Source organism: Cyprinodon variegatus, unplaced genomic scaffold (assembly GCF_000732505.1).
Source record: "Cyprinodon variegatus isolate N-32 unplaced genomic scaffold, C_variegatus-1.0 Scaffold508, whole genome shotgun sequence".
Classification (NCBI taxonomy): Eukaryota; Metazoa; Chordata; class Actinopteri; order Cyprinodontiformes; family Cyprinodontidae; genus Cyprinodon; species Cyprinodon variegatus.
Window position 1 is genome coordinate 320,643 of NW_015150961.1, and position 10,102 is coordinate 330,744.

At 37.4% G+C, this 10,102-nt stretch overlaps 1 protein-coding gene across 1 annotated transcript in view; it reads left to right on the forward strand.

Annotated features, from left to right (window-relative positions):
• Positions 1-327: 327 nt before the first annotated feature.
• The window catches only part of LOC107094833 (disks large-associated protein 4-like), a 111,166-nt gene continuing 101,391 nt past the window's right edge, over positions 328-10,102 (forward strand). The window contains exon 1 of the mRNA XM_015390693.1: positions 328-680. The gene's annotated coding sequence lies outside the window, so the exon portion shown is untranslated. The remainder of the gene's footprint in view (positions 681-10,102) is intronic.

Genomic DNA, 10,102 nt, shown 5'->3' on the forward strand with positions numbered 1-10,102 from the left:
AAAAAACAAGCATGATGACCTTAGAATTGAATAGGGAGTCGTGTTCATTAATGAAGCAACAGATTTTAATTGGACAAGTACCAAGATAACAAAATGATCCACCAATCAAAACTCAAGATTTTTTTTTCTTTTTATTATTTTTTTGCGTAAAGTACTTGAGCTCTCTCTCACTCTCTCTTCCCTTGAATCAGCAATGAGCAGGATCACTCCTGACACACGGGAAGAATAAATAACACGCTCACGCGCCCCAGCCGCCTCCCTCTCTGATGATGCTCACTCACAATGATTCATCAACAGAGATCTGGGCTCCGATGAGTTCATTTTCGGAGCCGAGTGTTCTGTCGTGGGCCCTCGGATGCCCCCACCCCCATCCCGCGTCTCCACGGACGTGAAGGCTGCCGTGCCGCAGCAGCAGCAGCAACATCCCCGGTGGAAGCCTCCAAGCTGCGTTTTCCTCACCGCGACAGATCCCCGTGGAAACCGGTAAACAGCTGGACTGTGGAAAACCCACCGGCTCGCAATGACAGAGGAATAAGAAGAAGAGCACTAGGTTGGGGGTCCAGCTTGTTTATCAGACTGATAGAAATAAACATCTGGTTTGACGCTGGTATGCTGGAGCTGGATAACTATTGCTGTGTGACCGACACCCATCTGCAGTTGATTACAGCACAATGAAAAAGGTAAGACCGCGGCTGAATGCATGATTTTCATCGGGACGCTGCAGTTTCCATCTATTAAACAGAGTGACGTCTAGGATGGAGCTGATCAGGATGCATTGTTGCATCGCAGTCAATCTCCTGAGTTAACATTTATGATTTCCTCTCTTTCACCTGTCGAGTGGAGTGTGGCTGCTGGATGTCCATATTTAACTTATGTCATGTCAAAAGCCAAATTTGCCTTTAGTTGGACGGCCCTGTCACTCAATGGCACCTGAAATATTTCATTCATTTTTTTCCCCCATCATATAATGAATGACCTGTAGATGTTTAATGACTGTAACTGATCCTGCCACTCATGGAAAAAAAATAAATAAAATAAAAAATCATCAGAGTAGCAATTTGTGTTTTTATTCAACACAAAATGCAAGTTTCAATTGTGCACTTTTTAATTTTGTAAGGATTTAATCTTTGGTACTGTCTGGCATTGATACCCCCCACCACGCACACACACACACACACACACACACACACACACATTGTTTTATGAACGAGAAAAAACTATGGCTTTTTAAGATAAGCCTACATCCAGTTTTTTTTGTGTGTCTTTTCTGAAGTTATGTCACGGTCTTGGTTCTGTTATGTTTAACTTTACTCCAAGTTTTCTAGTTTTATTGGTTTATTTCCTATTTTGTTGCATTTTCTGAATATATTTAAGTTCTTATGTTTTTATTTGTTGCCCTTGTGTTGGTCTCCTTTTCCCTAGCTAATTTCTTGACTCCTCTCTTCACACCTGCTCCCAATCAGCTCATTAGTCCTCTCTTTGTTCAGTCTATCATAAATTCTCTCCTTGTGCATCCTTGTCTCTCCTCACCTTTCCCTGGCTCCACATGCTCTTTTCCCCTGATGTCTCCATGGTTCTGGTTAAGTTTTACATTTGAAGTTGGATTTTGGATTCCTGCCTCTGTTAACTGTTATCACTAATTAAAATTGCAAGAAGTCACCTCTGCCTCCCTGCCTCTGCATTTGGGTTCTCAAACCTCAACCAAACCCTGACAATATCATGCTCACTGCAACTGGTGCTGCAGTGCTTGTTTTCCCAAAGAAAACCAAAGTCTAGCTCTGGTTCCTCATAATCTACCATTAGTTTGTAAATAAACCTTAAAAGCAGATCTTTATTAGATGCGCCAGCATACTTTTATTGGGTTATACTGTTTGCAGTTATCTTTGTATCTCTGCTTCTGTCTCCTTGAACCCCAGTCGGCCTCAGCAGATGGCCGCTCACACTGAGCCTGGTTCTGCTGGAGGTTTCTTCCTGTTCAAAGGGAGTTTTTCTTCTCCACTATCGCTACAAGCACGCTTAGTGTGAGGGACGGAATCTCAGTCAATGAATAAACTGGTTTTCCCTAGATAGAAAACTTTGAATCAATTTGACTGTATGATCTGGTGAACTGTAAAGTGCCTTGAGATGACATGTGAATTGGCGCTGTATAAATAAACTGAATTAAATTGAAATGAATTAGAGTTGGGGGGGATTTAACATCTTTTGCATCAAAATCTTCATATGTTAACATATTTCAAATGGTGCCATTAAGATTAAATTAATTCTAGATACAGGGATTCTTTGAAAAACACCCAAATAAAAACAAGTTGCCTCACAAATTCAGTTGAATGTCAAACATGAAGTTATATATAATTTGTTATAAGAATAGACTGTCACAGAAAAGAAGTATTGAATGCATAAAGGAAAGGGAGTTGGTTTTAAAAATTTAAAGCTAAGAAAACTGCTAAAATATTGTATAATTTAGATAGCAACCCTGCTATTTTAAATGGAATTTGAAATGATCCAACTTAGTCCTTTTTGGGGTTTTTTCAAAGGGGTTGCACAAGAAGCATCCCATGATTGATTAAAGTAAAGAGACCTCCTCTGCTGTTTATTGCTATTAAACATACAGATGGCATGAATTTTAAACATACTGCACTCTTCTGATTTTTTCATTAAATACAGTTAGGGTCCTAACCCAGAAGGGGTCGGATCACAAGTCACCTCTAAACTGGACAAAACCAGGATCTCCTCAAAACCAATAACCACCTATGCAGAGTTTAAACATATCGGTATTCAGCAGTTTTCAATTAAAACAAGGATTAATTAGCTCACTGCACAAGACACCCCAAAGCAGAAAAATAATATTTTATCTTACTAAAAGTTTGCCGCAGGATATCTGGACAAGCTACTAACCGCTGTGGGAACATAGTCTGGTTAGAAAAGAGGAATACTGAACTTTTTGCGCACATCATGTTTGGAGGATGAATAATACTGACAAAATACCCCCAAATGCTGCAAACTGGGATATTTGCTAGTAAGATCATCAAGGAGGGTTTTCTTTCAGCATATTAGACAGGAGGAATGTGTTCAGCTGAAGGAAAGATGAGCTTAATAAAGAACTAGCATATTCCTAATGAAAACCTGATGATAAAAAAGTATCTCATACATACAGTCAAATAAATATTCAATTGGTTTGAAATTAAAAGAAAGTAAAGGTACTAAAGTGGTTGAGTCAATTCCCAGACTTCAACTATTTAATAATTGTTATAAAAGAAGATTACACAAAAGAACCACAGAAGCCTTAATACTTGAAAACGATTTAAAAAAATCCCACCCGTGGCAAACATGCAACAAGTTTTTCAATACAAAACAATGCTGCACTATTAAGCATTAAATATATTTCAGTAAGCCTGTGCAATACTGTTTTTCCCTTATACTTTTCAATCCATAACTTGTGTACTAATTGATTTTGATATCTCTGTTGGGAATTGCCCTCCGTGCCAAAATCATGTGTTATCGTCTTTTTAATAACCCATTAAGAAATGTATTTTCTTTAGAAAGGATGTGTATGTACATATTTTTATCCATATGTTCCTTTGTGAGATTTTTTTCAAACTCAGTACTAGCCAACTTTTTTTTTTTTTTTGGATAACATGGTCCCATTATGGTTTGGAGAGCTGTTGCAAAGCATTCTGGGATATATCTGCTCGTCTTGTGACCGTCAATCAAAGAAAACATATTACAAAGTAGGGATGAAACAATTAATTGGAATAATCATGATTAATCGATTATTTAAAAAATCGAAAACGAATTTAGTAAACGATTAATCATTAACTGGAGTAGAGACTTCAAACATGCCTTTAACTGAAAGAATGACCCCTGTAGAGCAGTAATTATACCAAACTTTTAAAATGATATTTAAGCATTTTGCATTTAAAATAAAAAAAAAGACTTTTTGTCTGTCAAAATGCTCTATCCAGAACTCCTGAAGTGGAAACATTTTAGTTTCACCTGGATTGATTTAAGGAACCTTTGGCTATCCGATTATTTATCGAAAAAATAATCGACAGATTAATCAATTAAAAAAATAATTTTTAATGCACATGCCTTTCATGACCTCAAGACATGGCTGCTGAATGCACAAGTGAATTGGCCCACTTATGCATATACTGGACTATACTAATACATAAAAAAAAGGAAATTGGTGTTATGACTTGGCATCAGTTTGAATAGCAGTATCTTAACACTTCCAGCACTGTTCAAAATATCATAAAGGAGTAATTTTGTTGTTTTGGTCTCCTTGCGTTAGATTTTAAAGAAGCCTTAAACATGGCTACCGATGGAGGGGGAGTATTGGCTATTTCACTGTCAAAAAGAGCAGAAATGTCACAATGCATTGGCCTAATAGGCATTAGAATGTACATGGACAACAGTTGACCCTTTTCCTTTTTTGTCTGTTCCCTTCTTTCTCTGTTTAACAAGCTTCCTGTTTTTTTAGATCCCACCGCTCCAAATGTAAGACCAATACCGTGTGTAAGATTAGATGAATTATCATATAGCAGCTTAATGCACCTTTCCTGCTACTTGTTATTCATACTAAATTGAATTATGCAGTTCTACAACCAAAATCAATGTGGATTACCAAATATTTTGTGTGGTGCTTCTTTCTTGTTCTTCATTAGCAAAATATCCTACCCTAACTCTAAAACTACCTTATGATACAAGGGCTCAACTAGAAATATAAGGTTCTCTTTTGTCTTCAATAAATCCACCAGCGAGCCAAGGTTTGAAAGTTGAAAAGTATTCTGCTGACCTGTAATCTGACAACGTGTGTAGTAAGGTCCCAGAGTGATATGAGGCGGCCAGCCATGCGCCCCTCTGAAACTAAGGAACAGGAGGGAGAGATTCGAGGATGACAGCGGTAGATCAGAGCGGTCCATCGAGCACAGAGAGTGCCATTTTAGGGAAGAGGGGTTGGCTTACCAAAGTTAGCTCTTAAGGCTACCACAGTAATCTAAAAAGGACAGTGGTACATTGGAGAGCTCCGCCGAGCGAAAAGCACCAGAGCGAGGAGATATTTAATAGTCCTAGGGCTAAATTAAAATGACTTTTTAAAAAGGCACCTACAATCCACCTAAACACATTCTCTACATCATTAAGAGCGCCACCAACACCAAAGGATTCTGCAACAATAGGAATAATAGCTTGAAGTGATGTGAGACTGAGCTTAGGCGTTGTCAGCATCGCCTAGTAGCAAGGTTGGTCTCATTTCTTTCCTCGTTTGTGGGTAAATATATTTTGTATATGCATACATATATGGATATACTGAATAACAATTAACTTAATGAGATAACCCTGGCTAACCCAGAAGAGGAGCTTGGATGTTAACAGGCCTTCACAGTTGTTTCTCATGCCTATCGCTGCATTTTAAACTTTGTGCACTCATGCAGCTGTAAAGTCCTGGTTTATATGTCATTAAAAATTTAGATTATTATTTTAACTGTTTTTTTTTTTTAATCTAAACTTTTAGTGGTAATCACAGTTGCTGTTCAAACTGTAACTACCGTTTTGTCTTTCAAACCAGTTATAGTATTAGCCCTAACTTTAACACTAAACACCTTCAGAATCGGCTAAGTGGCTCTCTGGAAATGTCAGCGTCTCGGTTTTGCTAATGATATTATTGATGGAGAGAACTCATCTGGCTGAGTCTCATTTATGTTTCGATAATTCTCACAGAAGTTACTCAGGTTGCGAGACAGAAATTTGAGTGTGCTCTTTTATGAATCACACCATGCTCACTGCCAGGGAAAGTGGTTTATATACACTATTTCACTACATTTACCATAGCAACAAGGCACCAGTGTAACTCCAGTTCACGCAAGAGGATGAGCTCGCTTACGCTTCCTCGCTATCACTGGTGAAATGTCTCAGTGCTCCATCTGTTCATCCATTGTCTCATCATCACCCTTTTAAATTTGTGGAGGCAGAAAACTCAGATGAAGAGCATGATTTCATTTCTGGAGAGAGTGGCTCCTCCAATCCTATATTTTCTCCACCATGAGTGATTTTATGACCTGGGTAATGCTATTCTGAGTCTATCTCATACGGGAGCCGATGAAGGTGGCTGTAGGTCATGAATGTCTTCCAGCATTAATACCTCTCAGTGCTGCTGAGTCAGTGACCTTTCTTGGCTTTAGGTCACTGTGTTCAACAAGCTTTTTTCCTCTCTTCCTGATCCCATTTTCTTCTCTGCTTCTGCCTACCATTTTTTTTGTATTTCACGGCAAAAAGAAGCAAATACAATAAATGTAAAAAGCGAATAAATCCATAACATGTTTCAAAGATCATAAAGATTTCATGCTTATGTGGCACCTTCCTTTTTACTTTAAGCTTCTGCCAAACTGATGTCCTGTAAGCAGAGCTCAAAATAGCAGCAAAAGTTCAGTAAGCCCCCCTGACAAGTGTCTTGTTATCTCTCTGTATGTGTCGTTTTACAAAAAAGCCCCAGCCTGGGCTCCATCGCAGAATGGATCCTCTGACACATATTTGCATGTTAAGCTGAGTGCTCCACAGAGACAATTAATCAGCACGCAGTCATTAATGAGTCTAAGTCTCTTGGTGATTAATTATGTCTCGTGTGTCCAAAGAAACCCGGGAACAGCTGTTTGTTTATGTCACTGTTTTCATCTTTTTAGGCATCCGTTAGGAAATAAAACAAAACAGCAAATTTTTTTTACTGGATATTTTGAATCCAAATTGAGTTTGCATAAACTGATTTATTTAAAACTCATAGATTAAGGATAGAGCCATTATGACTAAATATTTGCTGCAAGAAGGAAAAAGATCCAGATGAGCTTGGAGAAGCCTACAGATATTCTATATAGTATGATAACATTTAAGGCTTTTGGATGTTTTATTATATTACAAAAAAAAAACTTACAAAAAAGACTTTTCTCAACCTCTGCTCTTATTTCTTGGGCAGTTTATTGGCATCTGTGGGTGTTACATAAAAATATTCTTTGGACAGAACCACAGCTGACATGGTTTAATGGTAATATCCACTGGCCTTGACTCATACGTTTGCTTTAATTATTTCTCTGAAGAAAAAGAAATAAGAATAAGGTGCTAAAATAAGTTGCATTTCAGAAAATCTGTTTTTCCTGCAGTGGATACTGACTACTTTACATAAATATTATGGAGGCCAACAGGATACCAGAGAAATGCTTTTTTTAAACACCACATCAGGGGAACCCATGTGTTCCCCTGATGTGGTTTTTAGAGAGTTAATGTGAAGTAGGGCTGCACAGTGTTGCCAGAAATCAAAATTGCAATTATTTTCTACAATAATTGCAATTATAGCCTTTATCACTTACTTTGTACTGTAGAATATTAATTTCAATTCAGGTTATTTATATAGCGCCAATTCACAAGGTATATCATCCCAAGGCACTTTACAATTCAACCAGATCATACAGTAAATTGATTCAAACATTTCTATCTATGAAAAACCAGTTGATTGCATCGACTCATTGACTCGAGGGCAAATGTGCTTATAGTGACAGTGGGGAGGAAAACTCCTCTTTAACAGGAAGAAACCTCCAGTAGAACCAGCCTCAGCCATCTGCCAATGCCGACTGGGGTTCAAGGAGACAGAAGCAGACAGGGCTGCTGGAAGTAATTTTAAATAGGGGGTGCTGTGATTTTTTTGTTGTTGTTTTTTTTGGACAAAAGACCTATGAGTCTGTAAGACTATTTAAAATACAATAAAAATTAAATAAGTAAATAGATTGAGATTTCCTACTTTATTGTCATATACACTTCAGTGCACGCAACCATGGTCTGTAACACGCAGACATCATCAGTTCTCAGGTGAAAATATTCGCTATTAGTTCAACTTCACAATAACACTAACGACATATGAGTCTGAGTCACTGTGTTTATGTCACACATGACACTATTAGCTCCAAAATCTTTTTATGCAAACGACAAGGAAATAATTATATTATACAATATAAACATTGTTGATCAGTTCTCCACATCTATTACACAACGAACCCATGATCAAAATAACACTCTAAAATACTGTGGTTACGTTAAACTGCACGAATAGATATAAAAGTGTGCGGCGGCACCATGCTCTTACCTTGAGCTTCAGGCACGGTTCCCTGCCTGATTTCTGGTGTCCAAATGTTCAGGTGCGCTCTGGGGTTATGGAGATAAAGTCTCTCATTAGCAGATGATTCTGAAATGCGTTTTTTGCCATATTTCCTCTTTACTCGGCTACCGCTAGCTTGCCTGACATTGCCACGACTACGCAACCTACTTGAACTTGTGTAGATTAGGCCTTAAAATAATAAAATTAAAATCTAATGCACACAATAGTTAAATAAAAAAAGTGAAACTAATTTCCCCAAATATTCATAAGAAATGTATAAATTGTGAAAAATATTTTTCATTCTTTTTTTTTATTTCCCTCCTGCCTCAAGGGGGTGCTGCAGCACGGCTAACACCCCTCTCCAGGATGACGTCACAACCCATTAGAACAGGCTTAATTAAGTAATACTTTATCACTATAACAGGGAAGAAAAGTCAACAACAAAATGGCTGAAACAACCGAACCATGTCAAATTAACAAATGAGTTACAGGCATTTTTTACAGCAGCAGTGTTTCTATAAGCAGGAAAATATCAGAGATTTTACATAGCGGACGATAAAATCTAATATTATTTTTTTGACCGGTATCGGACCGCTATTTATATCGGACCGGGACGTCCCTAATTCAAACACATGAATATATATATTTAATACAAACCATGCCACTGCACCCTCGGTTGTTTGGGTAAAGGTGTTGGTCTGAAGGTGAACCTCCACTCTTGTCTTTGAAGAAATACATGAAGAAATGCCTCACCATAGCATGGTGCTTCCATCAGTCTTCATATCAGCTTAAAAAGTTTCTGCCAGACTGTGTATTAAATCCTGGTCTTATCTGACCAGAGCAACTTTTTCCACAAACTCCCATTCTACAAAAAGAGTTGTTAGAACTTTATTTCAGCTAGGGATTTCATCTCATCTCACTTCCATTAAGGCCAGATTGTTTTGCATCAATAGCTTGCAATGATTTACTTTGTACGTTTTTTTCCCCTTACTTCACAGTAATGCACTATCATATACAGTCCAATAAAATAGACTGAAGTTGCTGGTTCAAAGCTTTTGTCAAAATGAAAAATGTTGGATTTTACTCAGTGACTATTTAGATATTAATCGAAGGCTCCAAACATTGCAAAGTAGATTGACAAAGGCTTGTTTAACTTATTGGATTCATCTTTTACTGCAGTCATAATCATTATGCTGAGAAATTGGATTTTGCTCGAGGGTCAGGGAGCAGATCTGAGCTCCATAAAGCTTAACATCACTGACTGGCTGCCTTCTGCCTCATGTCATCAATTACATTCACTCAAACTATGACTTGACCCTGGGGGTTTGGTGTGCTGCATCTCAGCCCTGAGCACCATATGGACCCAGCATTACATGTTATCACGCCTGATGCCATCATTTGCATGGATCACAGCAGAGGATTACCAGCACATTGCTCTGTTTAATTAAGGGACATCTTTACTGTCAAGATCTAAGAGTCAATGGAAGAGAAATCTACATGTACTGTACAACCCAACCTAAAGAACAAGAATTGCTTTTTTTTTTACTTGATAGATTATCTTTCAATTACATTTATTTTCAAAGTAATCTGAGTAATCTTATAGTAAGAAGCAAAATATTTAACCATATTTCATTTTCTCTTCTGGTCTAAGTTTCCCAGGATTCCATTCAATAATGTAACTAAATAACTAAATACTGACTAAAATAATAATAAAAAAAAAGAATAAATAAATAAAAAACAACTTTATACAGCCTAATTATATTTTCAATATCAAATAACTGCCTAAGGACAGTTTGTTCTTTCATAATCCTTTGGACTTTGGTATTTATGTTAGAAATGCCCTGAGTAGCATTTTTTTTTCTTTTTCAAAAAAGGAAAGGTGCTTTCTGTTGCAATCTCATAATGCAGCCTGAGTTGTTTTTTTTTGTTTGTTTTTTTTTCAGAACAGGCTATATGCTTCTCCCA